Source organism: Pongo abelii, chromosome 7 (genome assembly GCF_028885655.2).
Source record: "Pongo abelii isolate AG06213 chromosome 7, NHGRI_mPonAbe1-v2.0_pri, whole genome shotgun sequence".
Taxonomy (NCBI): domain Eukaryota; kingdom Metazoa; phylum Chordata; class Mammalia; order Primates; family Hominidae; genus Pongo; species Pongo abelii.
Genome location: NC_071992.2, coordinates 107,187,873 through 107,208,233, shown reverse-complemented (window position 1 = coordinate 107,208,233; position 20,361 = coordinate 107,187,873). Strand labels below are relative to the sequence as shown.

The following is a 20,361-nucleotide window of genomic DNA, read 5'->3' as shown; positions in this document are numbered from 1 at the left end:
TCAATTGAAATTAACACAATATTTTTTCTGAATTTAGACTTTTTTCCTAATCCTACATGTTTCAAAAAAGGGAAATACACTCAAATCAGTTTAATATATGGGTCTACATGGATGAAAAATTGAATTTGCATTGCTATATCTGTAATTTAAAATTTTAAAAAGGAAAAGACATGATTCAGTACCTTTTACCCAGTAGGCATAAAACTTCAAAACCATTGAAGAAAGAAAGCCATTCCTCAAGATTCTCCCAGGTTCTGAGAAATGGGAACATACTCTTTGACCAGATACTCGGTCAAGTAGTAACCCGTTTATGCCAGAGGTTGTAAATTTATTTTGTGAAAAATCAGACCTTGGCGATGACCTTGAGCAGTAGGATATAAATAATTCCCACAAGCTTAGCATTCCAATAGTGGAACACTAGGCATAATTATTAAGGGCTAATATTTAATAAGAATACATTAGGACTTATTTGTATATGTGGCACCACAAAAGACAGATAGGGTAAAGACATATGTCTTGAGAAGCCCATAAATCAGTATAAAAATCATTGTCCTTCAACATTCCTTACTTTTCATAGCATCATCCTCCATCTCAAAACCATTTCATGACCAGGCAGAATCATCACCTCTATGTAGAAGCTGTGCATTGAACTCTGCTGGGCAAACGGTGACAGGAATGACAGGAAGCAGCAAAACTCTTCTCTTTTTTCCTTTTTCGTTTTTTTCTTTTTTTTTAGATAAGGTCTCACTCTGTCACCCAGGCTGGAGTACAGTGGCATGACCATGTCTCACTGCAACCTCCACCCACCAGGCTCAAGTGATCCTCCCATTTTAGCCTCCTGAATAGCTGTGAATACAGACAAATGCCTGGCTTTTTTTTTTTTTTTTTTTTAGAGACAGGGTCTCACTGTGTTGCCCAAGCTAGTTTCAAAATCTTGGGCTCAAACAATCCTCCTGCTCTGGCCTCCCAAAGTGCTGGGATTACAGGTGTGAGCCACCACACCTGGCCTCTTCTAACTCCTGATACTTCAATGACCAGTGTTCTTCCTTTGCCAGAGAGCTTTCAGAAGATGGCCCACACTTTGGCATAATGCAACTGTGTAAACCCAGTCACAGAAACTGCAAAAAGTAAAATTTACTATTTTGAAAGTAATGCTGAATTACATTCACAAGTATAAGCACTAGAAAATGGAAACAAAAGACGTCATGCTGATATAACTTCTTAATGTGTTCATTATCATATTTAGGCCAAGTCTTAAAATTCTTGTTGGCAAGCCCAGTGCAGTGGCTCATTTCTGTAATCCCAGCACTTTGGGAGGTCGAGTCAGGAGGATCACTTGAGTCCAGGAATTTGAGAGAAGCCTGGGCAACATGTGAAACCATGTCTCCTAAAAAAAAAAAAAAAAAACTTAGTGTTGAGTGTGGCAGCAAGTTCCTGTAGTCCCAGTTACTCAGGAGGCTGAGGTGGAAGGATGGCCTGAGCCCAGGAGGTAGAGGTTGCAGTAAGCTGTACTCACACTACTGCATGCCAGCCTGGGCAACAGAGTGAGACCCTGTCTCAAAAAATACAAATAAAAAAAAATTATTGTTGGAAAATGAGATTAACTCTTAAAGAAATTGGAGGGAAGGATAACAATGAGATCTCCTTTATCAAGAGGTCACAGTGATGAAAATGAGAAATATAAGGTGATATCTGGTACCACTAGAGCATAAATTGCAAAACATATTATTTCTTTACTCCGATCATAATACAATAACCCCTTGGCCAAAAGCAATAATGCTCTGAGCCTGAATTACAGTGGATTTTCATGGGCTCAAATCTGAAAATTTGAACCTATATTCTGACCCAGGTTCTAGGTTTGTAATGATAGAAAACCTACTGAAATTCTCCAAGCCTCATTATCATCTATAAATTATTAGAGTGATATTTGCCTTATTTTGTAGAGTTGTGTAAGGTGAGTTTGCAAGGGCTTCGAAACCTGTAAAATGTTTAACCTATGATGTAGCAGGAACAACAGGGGGTATCATACATATTTACCTAGTATGGAAAACCAGTCACCAGTTTCGAAAATGTAGAAGGGGTCACACTACATTTTCTAACTCTGTAAAACTTAAAAGAATGTAATGAAGAAGGAAATGTATTTAAATTGTTTGCAGTTTAGCAGCCACCTTTTAGTCAATACATAATAAAGAAAAGAATATGGGGTGCCAATGTGGAAATCAGGCAATCTGTTACAGCCAACTCAGGATGCCAAAGCAGCAGCTTCTGCTACTAACATTTTTTTAGTGACTGTATTTGTCAAAGAGAGATGTTCTGAAGGAAATACCCAAGCAATCAATTGTGTGGGCACAAGTGGAACATGGTGATTTTTTTTTTTTTGGCAGCTCTTGATTTGTGACAGCCAGTTGGTTTTCATCCTGAAAACACAATCAGCTATGAAAAACATTGAACCAATTATTCCCATGTATTTCTCTACTAGTAAGTTAGTTCCAACTTATGACATTAACTCTTACAGGCCATGAGGATCAAATTAGCATATTATTGAGGTACGATGAAAACCAGAGTTGAATTTTCATTTCGGCTAAATGTAGAATACAAGTAATCCAAATCTCTGAAGTGGCAAAACCAGTGTGCATACATGGAATTTATGCATCCTTGGAATGTTGGAAAGTTTGCATCAGTATGCCAAGTAATCTTGAGGCCTTGTATAGACCATCATCATTTTACCTTCTGTTTTCCACTTGTTTCCTAAATTTCAGTGCCTACTGAGAGGGTTAAATGATGTGCCCTGCCTGGGAAAAAAAGGTTACCTAACCTTAAGTGATCACCTACCATACCACTTCAAGCTAAACCACCATCTTCTAGTAGCAGCTTCTTTGTCATTTCCACAATTTAAAAGTTACAAACAAAAGAGTCCAGAAGAAGTTCAAGATATAAAAAGAATTCAACCATTTCAAGTATTAAAAAACATGGGAAGCTACCTTGCAACACAAATGAGAAAAGATGAATTATCCTCTTTTAAAATATCTAAAGACTCAAAATATTATTGTAACATTCTACTTGTATACATTATTATACTTTCAAAAAAAATCCTCCTACCAAAAGATGAATCTTTAACATGGAGAGTTCTTGACTCTGAAAGGTCAAGTTCCTTAAAGACCTAATTTCTGATACAAACCACTGGGCATATGAAGGATGATTAAAAGCATATGATGTTTAACTGAGGAGAAATTTCTGTCTTCTGAATGACAAACTTCTTCAAAACCCAAGACAATGGCAGACGTGTTAAGAGGGAAGAGGAAGAAGAGAAGTAGGAAAGGAAGGGGAACTAGCGGAGGATGGGGAGGGGAGATTTAAGAACTCCCTCTTTTCCCACCACTCAAATTTTAGCAGCTAATTCACACTGACATTAGGAATCTGGCATACAGATGCTGGTGTACACAGCTCAAAGGTAGCAAGTACACAAGCAACACAGGCTTTGGAAGAGGGGCCCACAGATTGAACCATGTTTATCTTCAAACTGAAGTATGTGAAATGGGGCTCTCCTAGAATATTGTGCTTGGAGACCCAGTATTTAAATTTGATATCAATGTCAAGGATTTTTAAAGCTAATTACTTAATAAACAGCCACATCATCTCCTTTTACCAATAATATGGATGATAACATTTCTAATCTAGCTAGCCAACTCCCAAAATCCTGGCCATGCAATATTTCATGAGGAAATTAATTTCATACAATATAGTTCAGCTGTTTGTAGTAATGCTGATGTTCTGGGCTAATACTGAAATCCTCTGACATACATGATCAAGACTCACTAGCATGATACTATTTTATAATGCTTCTATAAACACCATGTGTTCCACATTAATTGAATGTATCTCAGATTTCAGGACTTTTTTTTGCAAGTAGCCTTCAAATATTTAAAAATAACAAAGAGTACATAGGAAACAGTTATATTAGCCAAGTGGATAGAATATAGAACGTATTTTAGCTTATGTTGGTTAGTCTGCTATCTGGCTTTTACATTATACCAAACCACTTATTGGTCCACTCAATTAGTATTTATTGAATATCTACTAAGAGTTAGGCACAGCACTGTTGCAGATTACAAAGCTAAAGATACAGTTCACACCCTAAAAGATTGTGTAAAGGGATGTGAAATGATGACGTTGGGAAAGGGGACTGTTAACCAAGACCATGAAGAAGAATGATATAGGTGACTGGATGGTCAAGTTCGAAAAGCTGTTTGGGTGGGGCCTAAAATGTAAAAGAGCCCTGTGTTGTATGCTGAGTAATGTATTCAGATTTGGGGGAAAGAGTTAAATTGCTAATAACATTAGGAAAACAATTTAGTGCTGTTCAGAGATAGGGGAGAAAAAAACCTCTATGTGACCAGAGGTCTTGAGAAGAACAAAGCTGAAGGATTCATACTTCCTGATTTCAAAACTTATTAAAAAGCTATAGTAATCAAAGCAGTGTGGTACTGGCATAAAAAGATATATAGACCAATAGATAAAATAGCCCAGAAATAAACCCATGCATACATGGTCACATGATTTTTGGCAAGTGTACAATACCATTCAATGAACGAAAGGACAGTCTTTTCAACAAATGGTGCAGGGAAAATTGTATATCCACATGCAAATGAATGAAGTTGGACCCTTACCTAACACCATACACAAAAATTAATCAAAATGGTTCAAAGATCTAAATATGAGACCTGAAACTATAAAACTCTTAGAAGAAAACATGGAGCAAAAGCATCATAACATCAGATTAGGCAGTGCTATTTTTAATATGACATGAAAAGCATGGGCACCAAAAACTAAACAAATTGGGCTTCATGAAAACTTTAAAAATCTGTGCATCTAAAGACACTATCAATAGAATAAAAAAGAAACCCACAAAATGGGAGAAAACATTTGCAAATCATATATCTGATACATGTTAATATCCAGAATATATAGAGAACTCCTAAAACTCAACAAAAACAAATATCAGATTCAAAAACGGGCAAAGGATGTGTATAGACATCTCTCCAAAGAAGGTATACAAATGTCCAACAAACACATGAAAAGATGTTCAACATCACTTATCATTAAGAAAATGCAAATCAAAACTCCAGTGAGAGAGCACCTCACATCCGTTAGGATGACTACTATCACACACACACACACACACACAGACACACATACATACACACACACACACACAGAAAATAAGTTTTGGCAAGCATATGTAGGAATTGCAACACTTGTGCTCTGTTGCTGGGAATGTAAAATGGTATAGCCACTACAAAAAGCAGTATGGTGTTTCCTCAAAATATTAAAAACAGAATTACCATATGGTCCAACAATTCCATTTTGGGGTATACATGCAAATAAACGTTGAAAGCAAGATCTCAAAGACATACGTTGACACTGATATTTATAGCATTATTATTCAGAGTAGCTACAATGGATACCCAAGTGTCCATCAATGGATGAATGGATAAACAAAATGTAGCATATAAATACAATAAAATATTATTGAACCTTATAAAGGAAGGAAATTCCAAAAATGTAACAACATGGATGAACCTTGAGGACATTATGCTAAATGAAATAAGCCAGTCTCAAAATGGCAAATACTGTATGATTCCACTGACATGAAATAGTTAGAGTAGTCAAAATCACAGAGACATAAAGTAGAATGATCATTTCCAAGGGCTAGAGGAAGTGAGGAATGGGAGTTATTATCTAATGAGTATAGAGTTTCAGTTTTACAAGCTGAAAAAAGTTATGGAGACATATGTGTGAAAGAAAAATAAAAACTTGGGACCTCAATACAATAAGCCAAAAGGAAAAGAAATAAGCTGAAAACTGAGTCATGCAAGAAACTGCCTTTCCTTTTGTTCCTAAGCAGATAGCTACAGATAAAGGTGAAATATCTCCACAGGTAGCCACTCTATGTTTACCTTATCTTATGTAAAGTGCTGATATACTGAGGGCAAGAGGAATACATAGTTAATAATTCCCCTACCTGCTCCTATTCCCTTGCTACATGTGGATTACCACATCCTCCCTCTTCCTCCTCCAGCCTGCTTTTCCCCTTTAAATATTGAAGCCCACAGAATCCTTTGGAGAAAAGCACAGACCATAGACCATTTTTTTGTGATGCCATGTTCGTTTCTGCTGGGCATGTCCTTAACCTTGGCAAAATAAACTTATAAATTGATTGAGAACTGTCTCAGATACTACTTGGTTTACAAATGGTGGAGGTGGTTGGTGGTTACATAACATTGTAAATGTATTTAATACTGCTGAATTATATACTTAAAAATGGCTAAGATGGTAAATTGTGTGCTTGTATATTTTTCCACATTATATATATGTATATGTGTGTGTGTGTGTGTATATATATAACTATATATATAACTAATCATTTAGGAGGTCAGGAGTTCTCAGAATGGAATGTAGAACATGATAAAGAATCTAATTGACAATGATTGTGCTTTTTACTGTCTCTATAGACTTTATAAGTTCTGCCTTTTACAGAAGTTTATTTAAATGGAATCATATAATATGTAGTCTTTTCAGACGAGCTAAATGGATGCAACAACCTCACTGAAGTGGGTGGCAAAAGAATGTGCTAACATAAATAATTTTGAAAATGACTAGAGTCTGGAAGACTAAAGGCAAAAAGAAACACTATAACTGCTGAAGTTGTTTCCCATGGGGATAGGGGTTAATAATTCTGAAACCACTGTTGCAGCAAATCCACATGGGTATAGCTCTGCAGCAACCTCAACTCTTGCCTCCTCAGAAGAAAGAATTCAACTGAGGGGCATAAGACAGAAGGAGAGACTGAGACAAGTTTTACAGCAGGATTGAAAGTTTATTAGAAAGCTTTAGAGCAGGAATGGAAAAAAAAAAGTAAATTACACTTAGAAGGGGCCAAGCAGGCAACTTGAGAGACCAAGTGCACTGTTTGACTTTTTGACTTGGGGTTTTATATGTCGGCATGCTTCTGGGGTCTTGTGTTCCCTCTCCCGTGATTCCTCCCTTGGAGTGGGCTGTCTGCATGCACTCTGGCCTGCTAGCACTTGGGAGGGGAACATGTGTGGTGTGTTTACTGGAGTCATATGCAACCTCACTTGAGGCATTCTTCCCTTCCCAGTTGAATTTTCCTGGAAAGTCATATACAAGTTAAACTCTGCCATTTTGCCCCTTAATACGCGTTCTTGAGCCCACTCACTCAACTCTTGAGATCTTATTGGGAGGCTGTCCTCACCCCCTTATTTCGTTTTAACATCCTTCTAAATCTAGTAACCCGATTTGTCTCCTCTTGCTTTCAGGCCATCAAGCTCCAGATCCTCAGTGAGGGATACCATCCTGCCAAATCATCCTTCTACAGGGGATCCATAAACTGCCCATCAGTGGGACACAAGAGAGGAAAAGTCCTGTCCCTGTCCCCCTTGGACTTGGCAGGATACCACTTTTACCAACCAACGGAGCCAACCTGCCTTGACAGCTAGCAAAAGGCCAAGACCCACAGAGCCACTGGACTTTTCTCCGTTTTCTCCAAAAAAATTGGGGTCTTTGACACTTGTTGGGGGAAATGTTATAGTAGGTAGCTAGTCAGACATGAGCAGGGCAGTAGAGGGCCCTCTTCTGCCCCAACCTAGAATGTCAAGCGACCATCAAGTGATGGTCAGGCAGTTGTTAAACTGTTTCTCTAAAATAATAATTGGTCCCAGCCAGAACCAGGGAAAGGAAGTCTCCCAACAGATAGAAGCACCTGACACTGGTGATCAGCAGCTTCTCGCTAATATCTTAAGAGTTGAGCAAGTGGGCCCAACCATGCATATTCAGAGGCAAAATGGCAGAGTTTAACTGGCTTATGACCTCCCAGGGACATTCGAGTGGGTAGGGAAAAACACCTCAAGTGAGCATGCATATGACTCCAGTAAACACACTGCACATGCTCCCCTCCTAACCAAGTGCTAGCAGGCCACCGTACATGCAGACAGCCCACCTCAAGGGAAGAATCAGGGGAGAGGGAATGCAAGACCCCAGAAGCATGCCAGCATATAAAACCCCAAGTCAAAAGGTCAAATAGTGCACTTGGTCTCTCAATTGGCCCGCTTGACCCCCTCCCAAGTGTACTTTATTTTCTTTTCGTTCATGCTCTAAAACTTGCCTTGGTCTCTCCTTTTGCCTTATGCACCTCAGTTGAATTCTTTCTTCTGAAAAGGCAAGAATTGAGGTTGCTGCAGACCTGTACCCACACAGATCCACTGCTGGCAAATATACAGGAATTGCAATATGTATTATATTGCAATACATTATTATATATTATATATACTGGAATTGCTAACTTAAACAAATGGATGGTGAGTGGTAGGAGCCAGGTTCTCACTGCTGGAGGGGGAGGTTTCAGACAAACAAGGCCAGAAAGCTAGAATGATAATTGTGGTAATGCATTAGGGTTGAAGACCTAAGTATATGCTCATGTTTAACTTAATATAGGCATAGATGGATATATAAATATATATAGATATGATTACATACATATAAATTATACATAATATAATTAATATACATAACGTATATTTTAGTATGATCTCAAGAGTTGGGCAGTGGGCTCAAGCATGTGTATTAAGAGGCAAAATTACTGGAATTCTGCACAGACTTGCCTTATAAGATTTGCTGTATAATTAAACATAATTATATAATGTTTAACATACATAAAAATATTCCCTTGCTCTGTCAGATAAAAAGCCTTACAAGCAACAACACCCCAGTAGCAATAAGCATACCTGCCGTCTAAATCTTAAAGTCTAACAACTTTCTCTAATAAAACAAACCAGAGATCCTTAGAGAAATGGCTGATTCTAGGACTGAGCAGGGCATATAAAATATGAACCTGGATTATCTTGTAGTGCCAGAAAGGAAGGAAGTGTTAAACAAGTAAATAAACAAATAAGGGTGTCAAAGACAGACACAGAGCCAACTGAAAGAGCTCCCAATGTCCAAAGCCAGGACAATTTGAAGAGCAAAATAAATAAAGTAGTATTGGATTATAACCAAAGAATAGAACAAATATCCTAGAGTCCATACTAATATAAATGATTGACTAAATAAATAAATAGGGGAGAATAGGCAAATGTGTTCAGAATGCCAGTAATTTATGCAGACAATATCCACTCATTAACTCGCCACTTGACATAACCTCCACTCCTTAAGTGTGGGCTATTCATAATGACTTATTTCCACAGAATACAGCATGGAAAGGGAGAAAATAGAGTAACTGACAAGTACTACCTCAGCCAGGTGATCAAGTTAACATCAACAATGATAAGTGTTGTTATAGTTTATGATGTGGTGAGACTGTCACTTGTTTAATGAGTATAGAGTTTCAGTTTTACAAGATGAAAAGAGTTGCATAGACGGATGATGGTGATGGCTGCTCAGCATTATGAATGTATTCAATGCTACTGAACTACACACTGAAAAATGGTTAAGATGGTAAATTTTATGTTATGTGTATTTTATCACAATTATATGTAGACACACACACACACACACACACACACACACTTCTTCCTCCTAAAAACATATAATGCCAATCTAATCATGGTAAAAATATCAAACATATCCCGATTGAGGGGCATTCTGTAGACTACCTGACCAGTACTCCTCAAAAGTGTCAAGATAATTAAAAATTTAAAAAGTCTCAGCAATGTTCAGTAATAAGGAAACTGAAGAAAGACAGGACAACTAAATGTAATGTGGTATCCTGGATGGGATCCTGGAACACAAAAAAAGGACATTAGGTAATAATTAACAGCCAGGCATGGTGGCTCATAATCCCAGTGCTTTGGAAGGCCAAGATGAAAGGATGGCTTGAGGCCAGGAGTTTGAGAACAGCCTAGGCAACATAGTGAGACCCCATTTCTACAAAAACAAAATTTAAAAATTGGCCTAGCGTTTTAAAAATTAGCGTGGCAGGTGCCTATAGTCTTAGCTGCCCATGAGACTGAAGTGAAAGGATAACTTGAGCCCTGGAGTTCCAGGTTACTGTGAGTTATGATTGTATCACTGTACTCCAGCCTGAGCAACAGAGTGAGACTCTGTCTCAAAAAAAAAAGTAAGGAAATCTGGATACAACATATAGACTTTAGTTAATAACAAAATATCAATCTGGTTCATTAATTGTGACAAATATACCATCCTAATGTAAGATGCTAGTAACAGGGGAAACTGTGTGGGGTATATGTCAACTCTGGGTACTATTTTTGTGCTTTTCTGCAAATCTAAAATCATCCTAAAGTGAAAGTTATTAAAAATGAAAAAAAGAAAAGAAAATCCCCTCCACCTGCTCCACAGAATCTTCAGGTAAATCTAAATTTCTCGCCAAAGTGTGTGGTATTCATGAAGAGTTCCCGAATCCTGCATACATCAGCACAGGGAAAAAGAAGGACTCTAAGAAAAGCACCAAACAGCTGGGTTTTAGAAGTATGGCATGTGTGCAAATAACCACACCAAGACAAAGATATAAACCACACATATAAAAGAGAGAAATAGAATTTGTGCCACTGGATTTCACAGGGAGAAGGGAGTATTGCTGGATAGGGTTAAAATTGTTAACTTGACACTTAAGGAGGAAAACCATTAGAAAGCATTCAAAAAAGAGGGAAGAGTATGAGGATCAAACAGGACAGCATGGGATATGTTCAGAGCAAGTCTGGAAGTAACAAAACTAGCCAAAAGTGAGTAACAGAAAATAAAGCAAGACATTTTGAAGTCAGAATATAGTCCACTGTAAAAGTAGTGAAAAGGGAGTTTTGCAGGAGTGAGTGACATCACTTTTCCATACATTCATTAAACATCTGATCTTGCCAAGAGCTATGCTGCACACTGGCTCAAACATAAGGGCTGTGCTTTGGTAGGATTGGTCTCATGATAGAATGGCCATTTAAAGTGTTGGTATAACAGGAATAGTAAAGGAAAAAGGAAAGAGTCACCTAAACTAGACAGAGCAGGAATGGAGAGCAGAGAGATGAGCCAAGTACACGTTACTCCACAGACAAACTAATCATATGTTCAGGAAATGTCTATCTAAATTTTGTGTAATATATCAGAAATTCACTGGAATTTAGAATCATCTTTATTTGGAATTACATGGTTGAAGGGGGCACCATAATCTTTTCAGTTCTCAGACACTTCAAGAAAAAACTAGCCTCTGATGCTAGATATTATGAAAGTCAGAACTGCTAGGGATGGACAGTTTGACTCCTCTGATTTCATATTTGTCTAAGAAATATGAGCTCAATAAAACAATAGTCATAAAGTCGGATGATTAGAAGCATGATATTATTAAAAGACACAAGTGTAAGGAGTTGTAGAGTAGTTGTGTTTTTGTTTTTCATCAGGTGTGGGAGTATTCATAAGAAAAGTGGGAGATTTTATTGACTAGGTCTCCACACTTGAGCTAGATGGATCTAACAAAATAACCATGAGCAAATTAGAGAAGTATAAATTCATTACTATTTGTTTATCCAGAACTGTTTTACAATTTAAACAGATACAGACACATTGCCTATCTTCTGGTGAAGGATGAAAAAAAAATCAATTTAATTTTGGTTATTTAACATAGTGATGCCACTAACATTTAACTGACCTTTTTCCTCTTCAATTTAATCAACTCACATTTATTAAGTACCAGCTGTTGGAATTATAGAGACAAATAGTCTCTGTTCTATAGAGACTCACAGTCTAGAAAAGGAGGGAAATGTGTAAAAAATATTTCCTGGTAGATTGAGAAGCCCTATGAGGTAGGACATGAGCAATGTCTTACAGGAACACTAAGAGGAATCACATATAAGCATGTCCAGAGATCCAGGGAAGGCTTCTCTCAGATGATTATGTTTGAGCTGAACCTTGAAAGACACAGAGGAGTCATACAAGCGGCATGAGAAGGGGCCTGGCATGCCTAGAGAATGACAGGCACACTGTTGTGGAGCCAAGAACATTGTCCTGCCACATGACACATGCCCGGTACACAGGCTGCCACTATTATTAATGAGGTAAAATATGGGAAAGAGCTAGAACAATGCCTGGCCCTAGAAGTAGATGGATTAAGTTTCCTTGCTTCCTTTGTCAACACTAGTTTAGAAAGCTGCATAGCAGCAGTTAAGAAAGTGTATACTGGAGTCTGACTCCTACTGTGTTAATTCCTAATTACAAGATTCTAAATAAGTCACTCTATTAATCTGTTCTCACATTGCTATAAAGAACTACCTGAGACTGGGTAATTATAAAGAAAAGAAGTTTAGTTGATTCACAGTTCCACAGGCTGTATAGGTAGTATGGCTGAGGATGCCTCAGGAAACTGACAATCATGGCAAAAGGGCAAAGGGGAAGCAAGCATGTCTTCACATGGTGGCAGGAGAGAGAGAGAAAGAAGGAGGAAGTGCCACACACTTTTAAACAACCAAATCTCATGGGAACTCACTATCACAGGAACAACAAGGGAATAATCCACCCCCATGATCCAATCACTTCCCACCAGTTTCCTCTCCTAATATTGGGGATTATAATAATCCAACATGAGATTTGGGTGGCAACACAGAGCCAAACTATATCAGTCAGTTTATCTTCAGTATCTTTATCTGCATAATAGGGAATTATTCCTAAATAATTTTTCCTAAAATGTCAATGAGGATTGAATATATGAATACATGTAGTAAGCTTAGAACAGAGCTTGTCAAATACTAGGCTAATAAATATAATTATTTTTGTACATAAGGAAAGTTTTTTATAATTTTAAGAATGTTATAATTCTAACTTGATTAAGTTTATTACTTCTTAGCTTCGCCAGGTACAAACAGAGATGGAAAGATTTAGATTAAACAGAGTAATGACTTTCTGCTGTAATGGTTGTAAAACAGTGAACCATTATCAAAAGAGATTTCAGATTGTCCTCCTCCTGCATTACAAAAGAATGAAGTTGATGATGTTTCTGAGAAGAGTAAGTATGATGTGTTGAATAGGCAGTATAAACTAGTTTTATATCTTGTGTCCCTTCTATACTCCTGATCCTCTTATTTAAAACATGCAAGAAAATGTTTAGCACAACACCAAAAGTAATTGAAGAATCTCCTATTTAGGTTACAGTTGTCTCTTTATCATCCTTGAAGACATAAGACCATGTGTCTCCGAATGCACTAGTATCATAATACAAGGCTTTGTCACTAAACACCACACTTTGTGTCACCCCACACTTTTATAATTGTTGAATATATGTTTATGACACAAACATATATAACTTAACTAAAAGATACTCAAACCACTACGATGGCATTATTCTAGTGAAGGCAGCCTACAGTAATGAACACACCTTTCTCAGTGCAAGAAAGATCGAAAAGATAAACTAGATTTCCCCATGGCAGAAATCTTGTCCTATGGCTTCTTCAGAAAAGTAGAGCTTGGGAAAATTCCTGAGGTGAATGGGCAAGGGACAATCCCAGACCCCTCTCAGCTCTTGGAAAAACAAATATGCAAATTGCCCATCACAGGGAATAATAAAAGCTACAGGGAGAAGATAACAATGGTTTTTAAAGTGCATTGGCTTTTATTATGTGTTTGTGTCCCCAGTAGAAATGCTTATTGATACTGGCATTTTAAAAGTTTCCACCTTGCCTTGAAATTAACATTTCATTACTGTGAGTGTGCAAGCAATTCCTTTCTTGGATGCTACTGTTTTTACTGTTTTTAGCTAGAAAAATTTTCTTTTCCTTGTGTAAAGTAATACTAATAGTACAAAACTGCATCAATTCCACTAAAAGACTTTCTTATGAGACAATGTGCCTTAGAAATAGATGGTAGAACTGGAAACAATAAGATTATCACACCAGTCAATTCAGTCACTGCATTATCAACTGTCAGAAATTGCGTGAGTTCTAATCACAAGAGTTCCTACTGTTATAAAACCACGGCAATAAATCTATAATATAAACAGCAATAAAGTTTTGCTGAGTGAAAGAAACCAGACCAAAAAAAAAAAAAACAGAGAGAGAAGGGGATGGGACAGCACATTCATTTTTATAAAATTCTAGAAAATGCAAACTAACTCATAGTGACAAAAAGCAGATCAGTGGGTGAGGAGGGTAGCTAACAGAGTGGGATTACAACGGTCAAGAAAAAATTTTGTGAAATTACAGATATTTTTATTGTCTTGATGATGGGTTCATGAATATATACATCTGTCAAAAGATCAAATTGTACATTCTAAATATGTAGAATTTATTGCATGGCAATTATATCTCAATAATGCTGTTTTTAAAAGGCCCGTATTCTAATGTACAACACAGAAACTATCACATTACATTATTATGGTTGTATAAGTGCACTTTGTTTATACTAGCAATATAAATCAAATGGTAACAGAGAAGAGAGACAGAAATTATTTATTTTGTCTGAAGGCCAATGAGTGAGAGACATTGGATGGTCTTATGTTTATGACACAAACATATATAGCTTACCTAAAAGATAATTAAACCACTACAATACCATTATTCTAGTTAAGGCAGGCTACAGTAATGAACACACCTTTCTCAGTCAGTGCAAGAAAAATCAAAAAGGCAAAAAAGTGTATAATCATAATCAACAGGGAAGAACCTAATAGCTATATACTGATCTTTACACTCTGATAATCAGGGCTATATATTTTTTCTCAAGTGTTCATGAAACATTCACAAAAAAATGATTATACATTAGGTTAGAAGGAAAATATTAGTAAATTAGGTAACATAAACTATTATAAACAATACTCCCTGACTGCAATGAAATAACACTAGAAATTATTGACAAAACTGAAAAGCAAAAAGACTCACCCACCTAAAATTAAAAACTCTTCTCTTAATTTTTGGGTAAAGGAGGAAATACAAACTGAAATCACAGAATTTTTATTCCTAAAAAATATCGAAGCAAAACACAGTATATATAAAAATCAACAGAATACATTTCAAACAATTAGCGTAGGAAAATTCATAGCACTAAGTACTTTTATCAATAAAAATGAAAAAAAAATACCAAGTAAATTGAATTCCTAGATGGAAAAAATAGAAGAAGAGGAACAACCAAACAATAAAATAATGGTAAATTGAAGGAAATAATAAAGATAAAAGCAGAGATAGAAATAGGAAAAAAGTAGACCTACTATTTCAAAATCCTGGTTTTCTTAAAAAAGTAACAAAAATAGAAAAACCACTAGCTGCCTGGATCAAGAACAAAGGAAAAAGCACAAATATAAAAATAGAAAATATCAAAGGGTAAAACATTGAAACAATAAATTTTTTTAATGACAACAGACTAAAGACCTACATGTAAATAATTTGAAAATATAGATAAAAATATAATTTTACAAGAAGATAAAGATTTCCAATTCTGGTTGTTTTAGAGCTAGGCTGCTTAAATTGACCAATTTTTGTAGAAGAAACTGGAGAGGATCATCAAGAAATTATCTTACAAAAGAGCACCAGGCAACATTATTTTAAAGAGGAATTCTACAAAACCTCCAGTACTAGATGCTCCAAAAGTGCTGTACATGCTGAAAAGCATTGAGAAAGGACATTAAGAAGAAAGTAAAACATTGAGACTTAGACCTGATAAAGACAGCACAAGAAAGAAAACTACAATCCAGTACAACTAAAGAAAAATGATGCAAAATACTAAAGAAGAAAATTAATCAACAGAATCCAGCACCACATTAAGAACAAAATAGACCGTGACCAACTGGAATTTATTCTTGCAATTTAAAGTTGGTTCAATATTAGGGAATCTAATAACATAATAAATGATAGTTTTGAGAGAATAAAAGTAAGATTATTTCTATAGATGCTGAAAAAGCTTCAGCAATATTCAACATTTTTTCTAGTTTCTATTAAAAACACAAAAATAGGACACAATTTATAATTTCTTAACATGACAAAACATATAAACTTTATTCGTGAGGACTGCATTATAATTTGTGGAGATGTTAATGGCATTATAAGTAAGCTCATGAAAGGGCAAGAATGCCCACTATTTTCACAATTACCTAATGTTATAATAGAGGTTGCAAAACCCAAAGCAATTGGATTAGAGAAATCACCAGTCATATGATTTTGTAAAGAAGTAAAAATATCTCTTAAAAATTCTAGCAAATTAATGAACAATAAAACTAATTCAAATACTAAAAGAATTCAGTAAGATATCAAGATACAAAATTAAGATACAAAAATCAATAGCTTTCAAAGACACGAACAATAGCCAGCCAGAGGACATAATGGTAAAGAAAACTCCACTTATAATAGCAACAAAGAAGATTAAATCCTTGGGAATAAACTTGACAAAAATGTGCAAAACCTGTAGGAGGAAAATTTTAAAACACTCTGAAAAACACAAAATTAGATTTGTACAAAATGAAAGGCATCCTCTGTTCTTGGACAGGACAAATCAACATCATAAAGATGTCAGTTTAACACAATCCCAATAAAAGTATCAGCAAGTTTCTTTTTATACAAGTAAGTTTCTCCCCCTGAAGTGTAGCTTGTATTTGTCTAATGTTCCCCACACACAACTCTTTCTCCACTTCTTTACTTGACTTATATTTTTTAACATTATTTTAATGATTCTAGCATGTCTATCTCTTTAATTTTAACTTACGCATTTTTTAGAAGAAAGTATAGCATAGAACAATAAATTTCTGATTTTAGTTTGCTCTTTGCCTTTTTTTGCTTTTCCTCCAATGCAAGTTGGTGCTGAAATTCATAAGGAAAACAAACATGCAAGAATAGCCAAGAAGACACACAAAAATTAAAAATACAAAGGTTGACTAGTCCTACCCTACATTAAACCATTCTATAAAGTCTCCGTAAAACAGGGTGCTACTTTCACAAGAATAGAGTTAAAGGCAGTAGAATAGCAAAGAAAGTCCCAAAATTGATATAAGTACATATGGAAATGATAATGGTGGCATTTTAAGTTATAGAGGTAAAGATGGGCTTTTTAATGTTGTTGGCACAAGTAGGCAGCAACTTAGAAAAAAATAAAATTACATCCGTATCACACACCATTCACAAGCATAAACTCCACAATGATCAGGAATCTATATATAATAAGAAAAAAAAGAACTTAAATCATGGAAGTCTAGAAAAAAAATATGGGTGGAGGAGCCAAGATGGCCAAATAGGAACAGCTCCGGTCTACAGCTCCCAGCATGAGCGACGCAGAAGATGGGTGATTTCTGCATTTCCATCTGAGGTACCGTGTTCATCTCACTAGGGAGTGCCAGACAGTGGGCGCAGGTCAGTGGGTGAGTGCACCGTGCGCCAGCCGAAGCAGGGGCGAGGCATTGCCTCACTCGGGAAGCGCAAGGGGTCAGGGAGTTCCCTTTCCAGGGGTGACAGACGGCACCTGGAAAATCGGGCCACTCCCACCCGAATACTGTGCTTTTCCGACGGGCTTAGGAAACGGTGCCCCAGGAGATTATAGCCCGCACCTGGCTCAGAGGGTCCTACGTCCACGGAGTTTCGCTGATTGCTAGCACAGCAGTCTGAGATCAAACAGCAAGACGGCAGCCAGGCTGGGGGAGGGGCGCCCGCCATTGCCCAGGCTCGCTTAGGTAAACAAAGCAGCCGGGAAGCTTGAACTGGGTGGAGCCCACCACAGCTCAAGGAGGCCTGCCTGCCTCTGTAGGCTCCACCTCTGGGGGCAGGGCACAGACAAACAAAAAGACAGCAGTAACCTCTGCAGACTTAAATGTCCCTGTCTGACAGCTTTGAGGAGAGCAGTGGTTCTCCCAGCACGCAGCTGGAGATCTGAGAATGGGCAGACTGCCTCCTCAAGTGGGTCCCTGACCCCTGACCCCCAAGCAGCCTAACTGGGAGGCACCCCCCAGCAGGGGCAGACTGACACCTCACACGGCCGGCCAGGTACTCCAACAGACCTGCAGCTGAGGGTCCTGTCTGTTAGAAGGAAAACTAACAGAAAGGACATCCACACCAAAAACGCATCTGTACATCACCATCATCAAAGACCAAAAGTAGATAAAACCACAAAGATGGGGAAAAAACAGAGCAGAAAAACTGGAAACTCTAAAAAGCAGAGCACCTCTCCTCCTCCAAAGGAACGCAGTTCCTCACCAGCAACGGAACAAAGCTGGACGGAGAATGACTTTGACGAGCTGAGAGAAGAAGGCTTCAGACGATCAAATTACTCCGAGCTACGGGAGGATATTCAAACCAAAGGCAAAGAAGTTGAAAACTTTGAAAAAAATTTAGAAGAATGTATAACTAGAATAACCAATACAGAGAAGTGCTTAAAGGAGCTGATGGAGCTGAAAACCAAGGCTCGAGAACTCTGTGAAGAATGCAGAAGCCTCAGGAGCCGATGCGATCAAATGGAAGAAAGGGTATCAGCCCTGGAAGATGAAATGAATGAAATGAAGCGAGAAGGGAAGTTTAGAGAAAAAAGAATAAAAAGAAACGAGCAAAGCCTCCAAGAAATGTGGGACTATGTGAAAAGACCAAATCTACGTCTGATTGGTGTACCTGAAAGTGATGGGAAGAATGGAAACAAGTTGGAAAACACTCTGCAGGATATTATCCAGGAGAACTTCCCCAATCTAGCAAGGCAGGCCAGCATTCAGATTCAGGAAATACAGAGAATGCCACAAAGATACTCCTCGAGAAGAGCAACTCCAAAACACATAATTGTCAGATTCACCAAAGTTGAAATGAAGGAAAAAATGTTAAGGGCAGCCAGAGAGAAAGGTCGGGTTACCCTCAAAGGGAAGCCCTTCAGACTAACAGCGGATCTCTCGGCAGAAACCCTACAAGCCAGAAGAGAGTGGGGGCCAATATTCAACATTCTTAAAGAAAAGAATTTTCAACCCAGAATTTCATATCCAGCCAAACTAAGCTTCATAAGTGAAGGAGAAATAAAATACTTTACAGACAAGCAAATGCTGAGAGATTTTGTCACCACCAGGCCTGCCCTAAAAGAGCTCCTGAAGGAAGCACTAAACATGGAACGGCACAACCGGTACCAGCCACTGCAAAATCATGCCAAAATCTAAAGACCATCGAGACTAGGAAGAAACTGCATCAACTAATGAGCAAAATAACCAGCTAACATCATAATGACAGGATCAAATTCACACATAACAGGACTAAATGCTCCAATTAAAAGACACAGACTGGCAAATTGGATAAAGACTCAAGACCCATCAGTGTGCTGTATTCAGGAAACCCATCTCACGTGCAGAGACACACATAGGCTCAAAATAAAAGGATGGAGGAAGATCTACCAAGCAAATGGAAAACAAAAAAAGGCAGGGGTTGCAATCCTAGTCTCTGATAAAACAGACTTTAAACCAACAAAGATCAAAAGAGACAAAGAAGGCCATTACATAATGGTAAAGGGATTAATTCAACAAGAAGAGCTAACTATCCTAAATATATATGCACCCAATACAGGAGCACCCAGATTCATAAAGCAAGTCCTGAGTGACCTACAAAGAGACTTAGACTCCCACACATTAATAATGGGAGACTTTAACACCCCACTGTCAACATTAGACAGATCAACGAGACAGAAAGTCAACAAGGATACCCAGGAATTGAACTCAGCTCTGCACCAAGCGGACCTAATAGACATCTACAGAACTCTCCACCCCAAATCAACACAATATACATTTTTTTCAGCACCACACCACACCTATTCCAAAATTGACCACATACTTGGAAGTAAAGCTCTCCTCAATAAATGTAAAAGAACAGAAATTATAACAAACTCTCTCTCAGATCACAGTGCAATCAAGCTAGAACTCAGGATTAAGAATCTCACTCAAAACCGCTCAACTACATGGAAACTGAACAACCTGCTCCTGAATGACTACTGGGTACATAACGAAATGAAGGCAGAAATAAAGATGTTCTTTGAAACCAACGAGAACCAAGACACAACATACCAGAATCTCTGGGATGCATTCAAAGCAGTGTGTAGAGGGAAATTTATAGCACTAAATGCCCACAAGAGAAAGCAGGAAAGATCCAAAATTGACACCCTAACATCACAATTAAAAGAACTAGAAAAGCAAGAGCAAACACATTCAAAAGCTAGCAGAAGGCAAGAAATAACTAAAATCAGAGCAGAACTGAAGGAAATAGAGACACAAAAAACCCTTCAAAAAATTAATGAATCCAGGAGCTGGTTTTTTGAAAGGATCAACAAAATTGATAGACCGCTAGCAAGATTAATAAAGAAAAAAAGAGAGAAGAATCAAATAGATGCAATAAAAAATGATAAAGGGGATATCACCACCGATCCCAC

The 20,361-nt window shown here is 37.4% G+C and overlaps 1 protein-coding gene across 2 annotated transcripts in view; it reads right to left on the bottom strand.

The window, feature by feature from the left end:
• SLC26A7 (solute carrier family 26 member 7) overlaps positions 1 to 20,361 on the bottom strand; it is a 153,122-nt gene that overhangs the window by 79,214 nt on the left and 53,547 nt on the right. The window lies entirely within an intron of this gene.